The sequence below is a fragment of the Furipterus horrens genome, unplaced genomic scaffold (assembly GCF_987537825.1).
Source record: "Furipterus horrens unplaced genomic scaffold, mFurHor1.1.pri manual_scaffold_1, whole genome shotgun sequence".
Classification (NCBI taxonomy): Eukaryota; Metazoa; Chordata; class Mammalia; order Chiroptera; family Furipteridae; genus Furipterus; species Furipterus horrens.
Genome location: NW_028327171.1, coordinates 218,085,290 through 218,102,016, shown reverse-complemented (window position 1 = coordinate 218,102,016; position 16,727 = coordinate 218,085,290). Strand labels below are relative to the sequence as shown.

General features: G+C 59.6%; 1 protein-coding gene and 1 long non-coding RNA gene across 2 annotated transcripts in view; both read left to right on the top strand.

Moving 5' to 3' along the window:
• The first annotated feature begins 10,635 nt into the window (after positions 1 to 10,635).
• On the top strand, positions 10,636 to 11,461 carry LOC150022872 (uncharacterized). Its single transcript, XR_016509735.1, has 2 exons — positions 10,636 to 10,697; positions 10,856 to 11,461. It is a non-coding gene; the product is annotated as an uncharacterized LOC150022872 (long non-coding RNA).
• Positions 11,462 to 14,257: 2,796 nt separating this feature from the next.
• Positions 14,258 to 16,727, top strand: part of KIF1A (kinesin family member 1A) — a 63,378-nt gene continuing 60,908 nt past the window's right edge. The window contains exon 1 of the mRNA XM_090285342.1: positions 14,258 to 14,328. The gene's annotated coding sequence lies outside the window, so the exon portion shown is untranslated. The remainder of the gene's footprint in view (positions 14,329 to 16,727) is intronic.

The window sequence follows — 16,727 nt, the reverse complement described above, 5'->3', positions numbered from 1 at the left end:
TCCTAGCTCCCCAGGCTGTGCTGGAGCCCACGGGCCACTGCCTACACACTGGGCTACAGGAGTCTGTCTCTTTCCTTTATTTTCTTTTTAAAAATTTAACGTCTGGATGGCTCAGTTGGTTGAAGCATCATCCTGTAGCCAAAAGGTTGCAGGTTCGATTCCCGGTCAGGGCACACGCCTGAGTTGCAGGTTTGGTCCCCGGTCAGGGTGCAAGCAGAAAGCAGCCCATCGATGTTGCCTTCCCTCTCCCTCTCTCTCCCTTCCTCGCTCTCTAAAAGCAATGAAGAAAAACGGCCCTGGCTGGTGTGGCTCAGGGGACTGAGCGCCAGCCTGCGAACCAAAGGGTCTCGGCTCGATTCCCAGTCAGGGCACAGCCTGGGCTGTAGGCCAGGTCCCCCGAGGCAACCACACATTGACGTTTCTCCTCCTTCTCCCTCCCTTCCCCTCTCTCTAAAAACATGTAAATAAAACTGAATCCTGACCCCAACCCCCAGCTGTTGGAGGTTGCACCTCCAGCAACCCGGGGCCCCCACCACCTGTGCCCCGCAGGCCCCTGGAAGCCCACTGGGCCCAATCTACCGAGAGGTAAACGGGCACTTTTGAGTTGCTTTCATAACTTCGTGTTTGGGGAGAGAGTATTTTTAACTGACATACGAACTTAAAATCTTGCTTTTAACACAGCAGGACCTGGGTCTAGAATCGCCTCACGCAGCCGAGACCCTGGGCAGCGGCGCTTTGCAGTTCCCACGGGTACGTCCCAGGGGCCGACGCCTGCTGGCCGCCACGGCGGACCCATCACCACGCTGCCGCGTTCACACCGCCAGGTTCTGGTCCACAGGCTGCGACCACTCTGTTTGAGTGGAGTTAACGCCTGAACGTTCTCGGGTCCCCGGTGGCGGTGCGGAAACAGAGCGGAGCCACGCGGCCTCTCCCCGCCTTGTCTGAGCCTGCCCGTCTCCCCCACCCGTCCCGTGACCTCAAAGGGGCCGCCTGCGCCGACTTACCTGCAGCCTAAATCGAACGGGAGCGGCGGGGTTTCTAGGGCGGGGTCCTTTCACAGGCTCGGCCTGACATCCGGGAGCTTTCTGACTTGCTGTGCAAGGCAGGTTAACGGGCAGGCCTGGCTGCCCTCCTGGAGGGAGAGGCCCGCCTGCCCGGTGGGGTGGCCGTGGCTGCGTGGGGGCGCTTGGCTGGCCTCTGGGAACTTGCCCTTCAGAGTCCCCAGCCCTTCACAGCCCCGCTGCCCCTAACGTTTCTGCAGAGTGTGGTTCACGCCTCCTCCTGGGAGCATGAATCTCCCCCAGGCAGGGACGCCCGACCTGACTCTAAAAGCGTGTGCATGAGCCCCACCCTGGACAGAAAAGGTGGGGCGACCATGTGCTGGCCCAGCGGGGCACCCAGCAGCTGGATGCAGTCCCCCTTGGGAGCTCCCTATCTCCCCCCAAACGCAGCTTTCTGCTTCTTCCTGAAGGCAGAGGGGATAGGCGGGCTGTTCCCAGAGGACAGCAAGGTCTGAAGAGGACCGCGCCCCCCCACCCGCCACCCCACCCAGAGTGAAGCTTGGGGCGAAACTCTGCAGGTGGCCTGGGCGGGTGCAGGACGCCCAGAGGGTAGCTGGACAACCCCCTTCCTACACAGGAACCTCCAGCTCAGCTGTGCTCTGGAGTGAGCCACGCCACAGTGACCTCTCGCGGCCGGAGTCTGTGGGGACACGTGGAGGCAGTGACAGCTGGTGCAGCCAGGGACAGTCACAGCTTTAAACTGCCTTCAGTGTGGAACTTCCGGCCAAGACGGAGGCCTAGACAGACACGCTGCGTCTCCCTGCACAACGAAGAAGGAAAACAACTCCCTCAAAACCAGAGACAACCAGAAGTTCCAGAAAATTGAGCTGCATGGAAGTTCAACACACAAAGATATAAAGAAGAAATACTTATCCAGACAGGAGCTGGGCGGAGAGGACGCAGTGTGGTGGCAGCAGTGGCGGCAGCAGCAGGCTGGCAGAAAGTGCAGTCACATGTTTTAAAAAGCCGGAAGGGACACCTGGGGAGCGCTCCCAGCACCAGACCAGACCTCACAGCTCACGGTCCCAGCACCGGGGAGAATCAAGCCTCATTGCTTCTGACTGTGCAAACCAGTGGGGGTTGGGGCGGAGGCAGAAACTGCAGGTCTCTCAGCAGAGTCCGCTTGTTTAAAGGGCCTACATGGTCCTAGAGCGTCCGCAGACCCACCCACTCTGGGGAGGACGGTCAGGGCAGCAGCTAGAGGCACCAGTCCCATACGGAGGTGGGAGAGGTGCCTGGAAAAGGGGTGAGTGCTGAGCAAGTGGCATTGTTCCCTCTCAGACCCCTCCCCCCCACATACAGCACCACAGCGTGGTGAAACAGGTCGCCCCAGTGCACGAGGCCTGTGTGTTGGCTGACGTGGAAGACTTGCCCCTCGGGGGCACCCACCTAACCTTTCCTGTCATTTCTAGATGGTTCTGGGTTCTACCTCTTGCTCCCGGAATGTGCCTCAGACCGAGACGTCTGGGATCTCGTCCCACACTGACCAGCAGAGGGAGCTCACTCTCCCCACCAGGGCCACTCAGGCCAGCCTCCGTCTGCGGATTCTGGGGTGCACCCCGCCTCTGCTCGGTCTTTGCCTGGGAGCCCCTCCCCATGTCCCCATCATTTCACCCGTCTTCTCGACGACCACGTCCTGCGGGGCCTGAACCCCACCGTGGAAAGCCGTGCTCAGTGTGACCGGCCCCTGGGACTCGGAGCCCTGCATCGGCTCCTGGTGAAAGCTGAGCAAACGCACTGTCACGGGGGCTTGGACTGGCCTCCCGGCTCCTGGCACGTCCCCTGGGGAGACAAAGACAGGCATTGATTTCCAAGCTGCTTCCTCCAAGGTCAGCCTCTCTCTGCCAAGATCTAAGAAAAGATTTAATTTCAGCCACTTTCGCTGACAGTTTCATTTTTGCGATGTCATCTTCTGACCTCCGCATGGGAAGGCGGCCTCTGTGGGCTTGCTGCCTGGGACCAGGGTGCTCCCTCCGACGGAGATCAGCAGCCCCGGTCGGGAATTCACTTGCTGCTCTGTCTGGACGAAGGGGCCGGACAGCTGAGTCCTTAGGAAAATAACGCGACATCGCGTGGAGAAGCACAGATCTGGTGGGAACACAGGAAGAAACCGGCACCAGCGCATGTGAAGGGGGTGGAATGAATTGAATACGAAAATTCTGCGCCCAGGGGCTTAGCCTGAGGGTCTCACAGAGGGTCCTCCCATGGGAGGGGCTCCGGCAGCCTGTGTGTGGTAGGTGACAGACTGGGGCACGACAGATACAGCATGTCGGTTGTGTGAACTATGGGATGTCCATGCTGTGGATGGCCACAGCCACGGAGCCTGAAACACGTAAACGACAAAATGAGAAGAGAGTCTGTTCTCACTTCAGTGGGATAGAAACTAGGTTGCCCAGGGGCTGGACCTCAGCCAGCTGCCCCCGGCTCCCACCCAGGAGCCCCCACGCTGCCGCCCTCCTTCATCCGTCCCTGCGAGGCTCAGGCAGAAGACGACCTGGCGATGGAAGCGGAGCTTTACAGGTGCAGGTGGTGGAAGGGGCCCCAAGCCAAGATGTGTGGCTCCCTAAGCTGAGAGAAGCAGGCGGACTCCCCTGGAGCCTCGGGAGGGACCCGGCACACCCGCACCTTGATCTTGTCCCAGTGACACTGCTGGGCCAAGGCCACCCAAACTGTGGAGAGCACATTTCCGTGGTTTGAAGCCAACACGCTCGTGGTGAGTTGTTATAGCAGCCACAGAAACTAATACACACAGTTAAAGAGAGTCCCAAAGGATGGAGGCACACACATGTGCACACACGCACAGCCACATGCACAGCACACACACACAGCCAATGCACACATGCACAGGCATGGACAGTGGGAAGCATTTCAACGCTGTGCATCCTCTGCTCCTGTCCCTTTGCACTCCTGTGTCGCTGGCCTCTGCCCCTGGTCATGTTCAAGTTCTAGGTTGGGATGCGGCCGCGTCTGTCAGGCTGGTCCTTTACGGCTTCCGGGTCCCTCGGGCCCTGGAAAGACCTTCTGCGGCCCAAGGAAATGAAGAAGCAGAAGTTTTATTTCTATTTCAGGTTTGGGACCCACCTGGAATTCCTGCCCCAACCGATCCTTTACTCCACAGACGTGGTTCAGAAAATTGACTTTTCCTGTGGGTATGAAATGCCACCTTTATCACAAGGTAAATTAATTTGTACCTGTTCTGTTTTATTATCTTTTTGTTGGTCCCGTTGTCAGCGCTGAACTGTTTAAATTATTACAGCTTGAAGGTTGATTTGTCATAAGAAAGGTCAATTTCCCTTAGTTATTTCTTGTTTCGTTTTTTTAAAGCTATCCACTCTCATTTGCATTGCCAAGATTAAGCCGAGAATCAATTTACGTTTGTAAAATACTCTTATAATTTTTATGGAAATTGCATTAAATTTACAATACTTAGTCTTATGTTTCAGAGAAGTATTCCATCTCTCAATTATCCAGATTAACTTCATGTCTTCAATAACCTTTTATAATGTTTTAAAATAAAAACTTTATCTATTTATTGTTAAATTTATTTATAGGTACTTGAAATTTTTCTTGTGGCTATGATTGGAATCTGTCTTCATTATATTTTTAATATGTTTTTAAATATTTTGAAAGATTTCAAAATCCATGGATCCACCATTAGATTTAACAAATGTTAAGATTTTCCTATATTTGCTTCAGATTTTTTTTCCCTTTCTTTATAAAATGGTACTGCCCTGACTGGTGTGGCTCCGTGGGCTGGTGTTGTCCCCGCATATCAAAAGGTCGCCAGCTCAATCCCCAGTCAGGGCACATCCCGGGTTACGGATTTGATCCACAGTTGGGGCACATAAGAGAGACAATCAATTTATGTTTCTCTCTCATCAATGATTCTCTCCCTCTCTTTCTCCCTCCCTTTCACTCTTTCTTAAAATAATAATAATAAAGAAAATAAACAGGCAAACCACAAGACAGCAGGAAATGTTCCCAGCATGGGTAATAGGCAAAGGAGTTGTCTCCAGAACATGTAAAGAATCTGCAACCTAGTAATAAAGAGGCAAATTTTAGTCCACCTTTTTTTTATTTTTAAATGGGAAAATAACTGAAAAGACACTTTACACACAGAAAGATATACAAATGGTCAGTAAGGATGGGGAAATGTTCTTAACATCATTAATCATCTGGAGATAGATCTTCCAGAATGTCCAGATGGACAGCAGTGCGTACTAGTGAGATCATGAGGCATGTGGGCCTCCTGCCCTGCCCGGGGAGCGGCCACTCTGGGAAACTGCCCCAGTGTCTTCACAAGGGATTCATTCAAGGGAAACTGAAACTGTATGAGGGGGCACCCCAAAAAACCTGGAATCATCTTCTGAACGGCAGGCCCCGAGTAGTCCAGGCTTCCCCCACTAGGTGAGTGTCCTAGGAACCCCTCTGTATCAATGCGCCAGCTGGTGTTGTTGTGAGAGGCTGCATTTGGCTGCAGTGAATTTTTTTTAAGACTCTTCCAACACGTTTGTCCATTTCACGATGGGTGATTTATGAGCGCGCCTGCCCAGATGGCACTGAGTGTTTAGCAGTTTTTGGCCAAAAACGGTGTGACTCCTGTGCTCCACCCTCCCTATTCATGCAACCTCACCCCAGCAACTGTCTTGTGTTGCCCCAAATGAAAACAGCCCTCAAATGGAAACATTTTGCCAATGTGGAAGAGCTGAAACAGAAAATGGCAGAAGCACTAGAAGGCATCAAAACCAACAAATTCAAACTGTTCTGAGCAGTGGAAAAAACTTCTCCATAGTTGCACTGCATGAAATGGAGAGGACTTTGAAGGTGACTGAAGTTTACACATGTAAGAATAAATACACAATTTTTATAAATAAATTACGGGATTTTTTGGTCCTCTCTCGTATATCTCCCAGAGTCTTGTACAGGAATGTTCTAGCCTTATTCGTACGGCCTAGATTCACTGACTCCCCCACTCCCGTGTTACTGAGCCATTCAGGGTTTCTCCCTCCCTGTGTCTTAGTCTGCTCAGGCAGCTATAACAGAACTCCGCTGGGGAGATGGCTTATAAACAACAGAATTTATTTCTCACAGCTCTGGAGGCTGAAAGTCCAAGGTCAAGGTGCCTGCAGACTCCGAGTCCGGTGGGGACCCACTTCCTGGGTCACAGAAGGGGCACCTTCTCCCTCTGTCCTCCACGGCGGAAGGGGTGGGGGAGCTCCTGTTCACTGACCCCAACCACCTCCAAAGCTCCCCCTCAATGCATCACACTGGGGTTAGGTTTCAACATATGAATTTGGGGGGGAGGCAATCGTTCAGTTTATAGCAGTTGCAAGAAAATCTTGATAATATATATATAATTTTTTGTTTTATTTTATTCTATTTTTAAAAAAGGGAGAGGAACAATTGTGGTTGCCTCTCGCATGCCTTCAACCAGGGACCTGGCCCGCGACCCAGGCCTGTGCCCTGACCGGGAATCAAACCAGCGACCCTTTGGTTCGCAGGCTGGTGCTCAGTCCACTGAGCCACACCGGCCAGGGCTTGATAATGTATTTTTAGAAAATTATCAATTTTATTTAGATTTTCACCTTTCATATATTTATGTTTAGTTATACCCGCCTCTCATTTTCAAAGAACCGATTCTTTCCCCGCAAAGTCCAATGTCTGAGCTCCCTTCCCAACTTCAGGCCTTGTCTTGCTTTCCTCCTCTTCCTCCTCCTGTGGCGTGTGCGGCTGCTCCTCGCTGTCGGCCTCCGAGGTCGGGTGCGTGCGCCAATCATTTCGAATCTTCGTGGATCCTCCTGCCCACGCATGTGAGGCTTCGTCTTCCCTCGGCCCAGTGGCCCCGTCCTGCTGGTGTTGATAAGGAGCACGCTCCCCCTCACTCACAGGAGGGTGTGATGTCAGCCTGATCCCCTCGCTGTGTTAGGTCGCAGCTGAGAATCTTATGAGCAGCCAGAGGGACACAGAGCAGGGCCCCTGCCACTACACGGTAACAAAGAGCTTAGCACAGGAGGCAGGAAGCCAAAGGGACACGTGTCTCACCTGCTAGCTCAGCAGTCTGCCCGGCGTTCAGAGCATCGAAGAAGGGACGGCATGGCGGAGGGGAGTCCTCGAGACCCTGCCGGGAAAGGGGACTTTTTCACTGAGACAAAGAGCCTTTACTGGCTGAGAAAGAGCCTTTGCAGCTGTACGTTCCCAAGGCTTAGGAGGGGGAGAAGGAGGGGGAATCGAGAAGCTGACAGAGGTACGTAACCCCTGAACCCCAATAGTCGGCTGTCAGATTAGCTAAGTGCCCACTTGTAGCCTCGGCTCGAGGGCACAGAACACACTTACTGACGAGCTGACAGCAGCTGTATGTCCCCCACGCGTGGGGCACGCAGACTAGCCGGTGCCCACTGGCAGCTTCGTGCTCCTGTGTTTCCCAAACACACTTGCTGTCGGACTCCCGCCCTGTGTGTCTGTCTCTCGCTTGAGTTCTTGTCTTTTGAGCAACAAAGAAACAATCTCCATAGGGGCCCCAACTCAGGCCTCTCCCCTGTAACAATTTAGCCCAGCGCGTGTGTGAACTTCCTGGGTGTTAGATCCTCCGCCGAGCTCAGAGAAGACAGCCTGCATGGTTCTTCCTTGAAGAATGCACTGATATTCCGGGGACTCCAGGTCCGATTAAAATCACGTCAGCGTTCACGGGCTTTGGAGAAGGGCCTGCATGTTCTCAGTGAGGGTTCCGGCAGGAAGCTGGTGGCACCCTCAGGTGTGGCAGCGGCAGGGACTTCGATGACCTGCTGTTTTCTCAGGGTGGACTGGGGCTCAGCACCCACTGAGGGAGGGTGAACCCAGGCGTTGGTGGCATTGGGAGACTTTATCCTGGAGAGCACAGGGGGGAGCCAGGCACAGAGAGGGCCAATTGTGAAACGGGGGGGTGGGGCGTCAGGTCTGAAGGGGGTCCCGCCCTGTGCACCCCCAGCGTCGTCACGCACTGCCTCCTCCACTGGGCTATATGTTCCTGCGGAAGCGTCTGTCTGTCTTGAGTAAGAGGGCAGACTCGCCTCAGGCAGGACTGTGCCCACTCAGAGCATCAGCCTTGGGGCCCCCAGCAGTGTGCCATGCACTGCACCCCAGGACACCTTCTCTAGGGCCCACCCCTTCCCGACCTGGTGTGCAGGCCCTAGGAGCCCCAGGCTGCTTCCCCGACCACGACCCAGCTCAGGGTAGGCGCTGGGCATCCTAGCTTACAAGCCGTACCTAACAAACAGCACAGCACAGAGAGAGGGTGGCTCTTCCCATCCCCCAACCCCACGAGCCCAGACACAGCTCAGAGCCCGCGGGGTTTCTTGAGGAGGGGAAACAGCGGAGGGGCCATGAGAGGAGAAAGGAGGGGGTGGGGCGTGTGCTGGGACATCCTCGATTTGTAAAGACTCAGCATGTCCTTCTGGCCCTGGTCACTGAGGGAGCTGCAGGAAGCAGCTGCCCTGCGGACACGGGTCCCCACAGGGGGCTCTAGCCCAGCCCAGCCACCCGGCTGCCAGCTGCTGCTGGCCAGACCCTGAGTCAGCAACCGCCGCCCAGCACACGGCCGCCAGAGCCCAGCAGAGCAGCGCGCACACAGTGCAGGTCCCTGGGGGCCCCCCCGGGCCAGCAGCCCAGGGCCCAGTCTCCACCTGGCTGGTGCGGGTCTCCCAGCTCTGCTCTGTCCCACCGTGGCTCCTGGTGTCCGAGTCTGGGGCCCAGCAGTGCTCTCCTGCAGGCTACGTCCCTCCTCCCTGAAACTGTGTAACCACGGTCCCGCCCCCTGTGTGACGGCAGCAGAGTGGGACGATGAATTGTAGAGGCAGGGTCCTCAGCCCTGCCCACTCTCCAGGGAACAGCCCCCATTCATTACAGCCTGGGTGGGCGAACCCCCGAGGATGCTGCTTCTCACCATCCGCGAGGTCAGCCTGGCCCCGGCCCTGCTGCTCTGGCCCCTGAGAAGCTCCCGGAGTCGTGGAAAACGTGTTCAGTCAGGGGTCTGGCTTGGACTGACATCAGATACATCAGGTACCCTCTGACCCTCAGGGGCCTTTTCAACTCTCTAGGCCTCGGATTCTCCATCCGTAAAATGGGGGTGACCATTGCGCCCCCCCCCCCCCCCGTGCCAGAGGGCGCACATGAGCCGAGCTCAGTTATGGATGAATATGCGTCCTGCCAATTCTGCATCTCGCTACAAATGTGGGGAGGCCCCGGTGCTGGCCCCGAGCAGGAGCAGGTGTCTGCATGCTGGGCCCGAGGCTGTCTGCCTGGCCACCCCTCTGTGTTGCAATGTGGCCGCTGCAGCTGAAGCCACCACTCAGTTCGGCTCTGGCCTGGCCTGCCTGGCCTCAGGCTGCCTGCAGGTCGGCCTGGTGGAGACGCCCAGCCCTCGGACTTGAGGCTCTGGCCAGCTCCTCCTGCCCCTGCATCAAACCGGTGGCCGGCGTCTGGTCTCCACCCCATCTCAGCAGCCCCCTGTGTGCAAGAAACCTGCCCACACCATTGCCGAGGTTCCTAAATGCTCTGCACACATGTGGGCCTCCCAGGTGGGAGTCTGGGCCACACCTTCCTGCCCAGGACTGTGGTCAGACAGCCTGGTTCTCAGACTATTCACACCCTGCCTGTGGACTCATTTGTTCTACCCCTCCCCAAACCCCAAGGAGCACATCGTGCCACTTTAAACGAGACCTGAGGCCCTTAGAGGGTGGAACAGATGTGCATGCAGAGGATGGGAACCTTCCCAACAGTGGTGAAGGCGGGAAGGCTGCATGGACGAGGCGTCCCGACAGGGCTTGGGAGGACCGGGATTCTCAGTCTCAGGGAAGGCGGCAGAAGCCGAGGAGAAGGTGGTGCAGCGGGGAGGGCGCGTCCGGAGACCCGGCAGGCAAGGAGCCAGGTGGGCGAGGGGCCGCAGATCCGGAGTCCGGACCAGAGAAACGGTCCCGCACGGGGCTTTCTTGGGGCCTGGCCCTGCTTAGCGGCTGAGCAAAGTTGGGAAGAAAAGGATCCCGCCTGGACACCGACGGGTTGGCTTAGAGCAAGTACCTTCCCTTCGTTTTCCCATCTTGGCCTCAGTTTCCTCTTATGAAAAGTGCAGTTTTGGATCAGGAACCGCACCGCAACGCGGCTAGAGCTCGTGGAGGCCCCGCGGTGTGGCCCCACTGCAGGGTCTGGGCGCTGGACCCCGCGGGCCTCTCCCGCCCGGGCGCCCTGAGGCTCTGCGGGCCGGCTGACACGCCCGCCGTTGCTATGGCAGCGTCGTTGCCCGGCGACGCGGGGCCCGGGGCTCGGCCGCTAGGGTGTTGCTGCGGCAACCGAGAGGGGCGTCCGGGGGCGTGGCCTCAAGTGGGCGGGGCCTCCAGGGCGGTCCGCAGGCCCTGCCTGCGCAGCGGCACCGGCGGGGGACCCCGGGCCTGGCGAGTCCTGGTGAGACCGGGCTGAGGCTGGGCAGTCCCCTCCGTTCCCACAGCCATCCGCCTGGCGCCCCAGGGCCCCCACCCAGCTCCGTGGACCTGCCCATTTCATGCGATTCGGCGCGTCTGACCTTTCCTCCGGCTGCTGCGACCCGCCCGACCCTCCGCTCGGCTGTCACCGGCAGTGGCTTGTTGCCACGGAAACCCGCGCAGCTCGGTGACGGTCGCTTCTCCCACCTGCCCCGCACTTCCTGCCTCCCGTCACTTTTCAGGGGCCCCTTCAGAGTTCTGGGTACACCCCACCGATCTGTACATAACGACAGCTTGCTTTCTCCCTCGCCAGTAGCTTTACTCTCTAATTTTTCTTACCTACAGTGGCAGCTGCGGACCCGTCTAAGGAGAGCGGAGGTGGCGTGACGGGCCCTCAGGGCCAGGGGCCCCTTGCGTCGTGTCCCCTGACGGCTGCCATTCGTACAGGGCTCGCCTGCGCCCAGCGCGGGTCTCGGGGCTGCGCTCGAGGATCGGCGCCGCCGCTGGGCTAGGCGGGACGCTCCGAACCAGGGGAGCCGGGGAGCAGCCCACGGCCGAAGCGAGACGCTGGCGCGGGGCGCATCTCAGTGGCGAGGGGCTCAGAACGTGGTGGGGAAAGAGACAGCAGGCTCCACACGGGGCCCCTCGGGCTGCGTCCCTGTCACCTGGCCCACTGAATACCCGCCTCTGCCAGGAATGTAACGGTCCCCCTGCAATTCCCTGGTCGGCCTTGTCTGCCTCCGAAGGCCCTTCCCATCCTGCAAAGGACGGTGGCCCGAGGCGGAAGCCGTCTCTTCTTCAGTGGGAATTCCCCCGGCCCCTGTCTGTCTGTCTGTCTGTCTGTATATCGAATCCTCCCCTTTCTGAAGCTTAGAGGGGATCTTCCTACTTGCTAGATGGGACCCTGCCGGGTTCACGAATCGGTGTGAATAAAGCCAGTTTGATCTTGAACTTTACTGTTGCGTTTTTGTTGTTGACGGTGGGTTGGAAGAACACGGGTTGGTGGGGGCGGGGGCTGTTGCAGGGCCTACAACGAAGGTTTGAGAGTGAAGTCCATTTTGATGGCAGGGGCCGGGGGGTGGGGGTGGCACTGAACCCTGTCCTCACTGGAAGGCGATGGGAAAGGGTAAAAAGATTAAACAGTGTGCTGTCTGTGACCAGGCCACGCTATCCATCAAACAGACATGCAGAATATTTACAGACCAGTGTTAGGCCCCAAAGAAGCCTCAATAACTTCCCAGGGTGAAATTCCATGCAGACTGAATGTGACGCTCGCTTGTTTGTGCTCCTGGGACCCCTTTGTCCCAGGTTCCAGGAGACACCCTCATTGGACTAGGTCAGTGGGTGCCCCCGCCCTCCAGCTGAGTTCAGCCAAAGAAAGCACCACGGGATCCTGGAAGGAGAGGGAGGGAGGCCCAGGGGTGTGTAGTCTGCATCCCTCCAGGCTGGCTGCACCCTCAGCTGAGGCCTCTGCTCCTCCCAGGGCCACAGCCTGCCCCTCCCCGCCCACCCCCCTCTCCGGGCCGGGCGCTGCTCCACCTGTGGTTCCCTACCTGCTACCCACACCTCTGTAGACAGCCCCCCTGGCCATACCCAACCTGAGTGTGCCGTCTGCCTCTGCCAGGACCCTGACTGCACATGGGCCCTGCTCTCCAACAGTAACGCGACTTAATGAGAAATTGGCAACAAAAACTAATAAAAGAAACACCATTGGAAAGGAAATAACATTATTCAATAACCCACGGGGTAAAAGGAGGCTATCAGGGACATTAATAAATGTTTGGATCGGAATGGTAACGAAAGCACCTGATTTTGTGAGAGCCGGGACGGCAGCGCAGTAGAGGCGGTCTGCAGCTTTAAGCAGCTCCGTCAGAGACTCGCAAGGCTTGGAAAGGAAGGGGATAAGCACTGAGCTCACGCCGGAGCAACAGACCAGATCCGAAGAACCTAGAGAGAAGGACTTAGACAAGGGCAGAAACTCATGAGATGGAGGGAAGGATGAGACTATTAACAGAACTGGAAGTTAGTCCTTGAAAATGCTTTCAGTATTGAAAAAGAAAAATGCAAATAAAATACAGAATGAAAAAGAAGCAGTAAGTACAGAAACCACAGGTGTGAGAACAGATACACTAGTACTTTTAAAACCTCAGTGAAGTGAATTGATTCTTAAAAGCATGGAAATGACAATTTTGGCTCAAGCAGAGAATGTGACTGGATCGATGAGTATAATAAAAATGGGAATGAGCCCCGGCTGGTACAGCTCAGTGGACTGAGCAACGGCCTGCAAGCCAAAGGGCCGCCGGTTCGTTTCCCAGTCAGGGCACAGGCCTGGGTTGTGGGCCAGGTCCCCAGGTGGGGGTGTGCGAGAGGCCAGCACACACTGATGTTTCTCTCCCTCTCTTTCTCCCTCCCTTCCTCCTTCTCGAAAAATAAATAAATAAAATAAAATAAATTTAAAAAATGGAAATGGTGAAGACCCCCCCCCCCCCCAGATAGTTTGTTTCTATTAAAAGCTTGGAGGGGCTGACAGTGAATAGAAAATGGAGGCGCTGTCGGGGGGAGGCGTTGCTTTGGAGGGGAGGGCGGTGAAGGATGATCTCCCTTGCAGACGTTCCTTTCAAGGCACGGGCCACACGGATGCTGCAAACTGGGGCGCCGCGCGACCCCTCCCTCCCGGGGCTGGGCGAGGAGGAGACAGTTACCGAGCAAAGCCCTCAGTGCCACGCGGGGCGGCTTAGCCCCAGGGTGCTGAGGACGGAGGACTGGGGGTGGGGGTGGGGGGGCAGGCACAGGGCTGGAAAGGGACGCGCCGGGTTTCAAGGTGGCTTGACGTCACGCACCCACCGCAGTTCCGGTGGGTGAGCTGGCTCGAGGCGGGTGGAGGTTGGTGGCGCACGCAGGGTTGCCAGCCTGTCCCTGGTGGCCGGTCGGGAAGAGGGGCTGGGGAGTGACGAAGGCCGGGGTTTGCCAGTGTCACTGGGGGTCCCGGGACCTTAGGCTGGAGAGACAGACAAGGAGTGAGAACAGCGGGGTCTGAGGACCAGGAGCAGTGGGGCGGGCGGGGGCGGGGTCTCCCCAGGCCTGACGCATCCGCGGGCACGAGGGTTGCATCATCCGCCCGGAGGGCTGTCTGCGATGCTGCGGTCTCAGTCCAGGACTCTGGCCGTGCGCATCTGTTACACCTGAGTCAGGGTCCCCATCCCGCCCCCTACTGCCGCTCCTTGGTGCACGGAGCCCACCCGAGCTTTGTCCCTCGGCGATGACGGGTCTGTGCAGTTGACCTCGCGGGGGCAGGCAGAGAGAGATTTCATGTTTTCAAGTGAAAAGGGTCAGATTCCGGAGGGCTCGGGGCGGGGTCAACGGGCTAGTCCGGTTGGGTAGGGGACGTCGGGGTTGGGAGCCTCCGAGTCCCTGTTCTCTGCCAGGTTGCGCGGGAGCGCGGGGGCCGAGCCGGGAAAGAGGACGTCTCGTCCAAGTCCGGAGGTCAGTCCCGCACCTCTCCATCCAGCGCATCACGGCGTCAGCGGTGATGTCACAGCCCAGACCCAGCCCCTTTGGCTCCAGTCCCATCCTCCCGGCGGCCGCGACGCCCGTCCCTCTCCCCGCGCGACAAACCAGCTGGCGGCTGGACTCGGGCGCCGCGCGCAGCCCACAAGCGCGGCAGGAGGGGCGCGGGGCGGGGCGGGGGGCGCGCAGCCCGTCACGCGGGGCCGCCCTCACATCGCCCAGTGCAGCCCAGGAGCAGCAGCAGCTCGGTGCTCCGGGACGCGCGTCCCTGCCCGCGCCCATGCCGGGCCGCCGCCAGTGACGCCGGAGAGGTAAGGCCGCTGCCCGCCCGGCCTCCCGCATCCTGCACCTGCACCTGCACCGACTGCGCCCCGGCTGCGCGCTCGCATCCGGCGCAGGCGTCCTGGTCGCGGCCCCTTCCCTTCCCTTCCCCCTCGCCCGCTCCCGTCCCTGCCGACAACAATGGGGCGAATTCAGGGGTGTCCGCCCTGCGTTTGCAGCCTTGCAGGGCTCTCCGGAAAGGCCCCTTCTCGGCAGGCCCTGCCGGGGCGGCGGTACTCTCGGCCGGGGTGGGCCGGGGTCGCCCGCGGAGGGCGAGCGTCGTCAGCTGCATCTCGAGACACCCTCCCTCCTCCTGGAGAGGAGCCACCGAGCAGGGATGCGGCGCGGGCTGCGCCTGGACCGGCGCGGGGCGGGAGGAATGGAGAGGAGGAGAGAGGACTCGGATGGGGGCACCGGGGAGGGGCGCGGCTGCAGCGGCCGGGCCCGGGGGGAGGGCGCCCAGGGCGCGGGGCGCGAGTACCTGCCCGGGTCCCCGGGGTGGGGGAGGGCAGATGCTGGATCCAAGAGCAAAACACGCGGGCGGGCGGGGCGCGCGGGGGCTGCGGCGGGAGGGCCGCGCCGCCGGTTTCGTGCGCACATCGGGGGCTGCCAATCGCCCCCACCCCAGCCGTGCCCTCTTCCCAAGAGACCCCAGCTCCTTTCCAGAAAGATCAACAGCTTGGAGGGGCCGCCCGCGGACAAGGCCTGCGTCTGCGCAGCCAGCACCCCAGTAACAGGTGTGGCCCCCGGCAGCGGGCGGGGAGGGGGTTGCGGGACCGCGACATCTCGGCTGCGGCTCTCCGCGGGCACCCAGGCTCAAATGACAGGGAGGAACAGTGCAGGGAAGACCCTTGTACGCCCCCTTTAAGCTGCCCCCCCAACTCTGACTCTCCCGGCGGAGGAGGTCCGCAGTTGGCAGGGCGCTGGGTGGGCGGGGGGTGGGGGGACAGCGGGCCGCAGGGCGGGGAGGGGGAGGGGAAGGAGGGAATGCCAAGTCATGGGGCCTGCAGGGCGCGGGCGCGACGTCACCTCGGCGCGGACCCGTTGCGCGCTCACGATCCCAGGAATAGGGACATTCCCCCAGCGACCGGTGGACCCCTCCCCCGACGGCCGGCCCCCCAGGGGGAGTCCGCATTGTGGGATTAGAGGGCTGTTCGGGCTGTCGGGTTGGATCTGCGGCGAGGAGGGGGTGCGGTGGCCCCGTCCTAACCCTGGCACTCGGGCGCAGAAGTCCCATCCGACCTGTCCTCCCCGCCCTGGTCCCCGCTGACTAAGGGGCTTGCCAGGGCCGCCCCGCCCATCCACCCCGTCTGAGAAGGCAGCTTCGGGTTTGAAGGGACGCTCTGGGGTCCGCGTGGGGGGTTGGGGCTGTACCTGGCGGCCATTTTGCAGGTGTGGCTGTGGGACAAGGGTGGTCAGGGTTGGAGCAGGTGTGCCAGCAGCGGGTGCTGTGTCTGCAGGGCAGTGTCCTCGCTGGGGTGTGGCCCGTGGGGCAGCGAGGTTGGGTCCGCTGTGCCATCTGGGCCCCAAGGCTCCCAGGGAGAGCTCTGCAGGCCCCAAGGGGCCTAAGCCCCCTGCCTGCCCCTGGGCCTCCTACTGCTGCGGGCTGTGCAGCTGGGTGGAGACAGGCTCTGCCCAGAGCCCAGAGCCAGGGCGGGCGAGGCTGGGCCTCGTGCCCGTCCCCACTGGGCAGAGGGCATCCAGACACCCAGCCCTGCCCACTCCCTCTTCCTTGGTGCCACCCCTGCTGACCCAGGCTGGCCATGTGCTATGGAGGCAGAGCAGAGAGGTCTTCCCGTGGGCTCCGGAAGGTGGGATGGGGTTGGGCAGGGACATGGGTGGGCGGTGGAGATGGGAGCCTGGGTGGGGGGTGGAGGAGCCCTTGCCGGCCACTCGGCTCTCACAGGCCGGCCGGCGGAGGGGAGCTGGGCGCAGCAGTGGGAACGTGGGCACGGGGTCCCGGTACCACAGCATGGGGCGGGCGTGGGGGCTGTGGAGAGGCTACTGGCCTCGGAGCCCTGCCCTGGCCTTTAGCATCAGCTGACCGGGGCACGTGCCCAGGCGACCCTGTACTTCTGAGCGCCGAGTGGGCCCGAGCTGCCATCCCAGGGTGGGGACAGAGTGGTGGATCAGCGTCACTCAGCAGCTGGTGGCCCCCCAGGATGTGCTTGTCCTCCTGCCCAGCCCATTTAGAGTGCTTAGCCCAGGACAGAGCTCGCCCCCCCGGTGGCCACAGGGCACCCACGGTGTCACCGCCACTGTCCCTCTGTCCTTTTCATGCCTGGGGCTGCCAGATCGGGGGTATCCAAAGGCACAGCGGGAGGGTGGGCAGTGAGGTCTGTTCTCTTTCTGTTCCCTCGGCTGACCCCTGTGCCCACCTGTGTCCCCC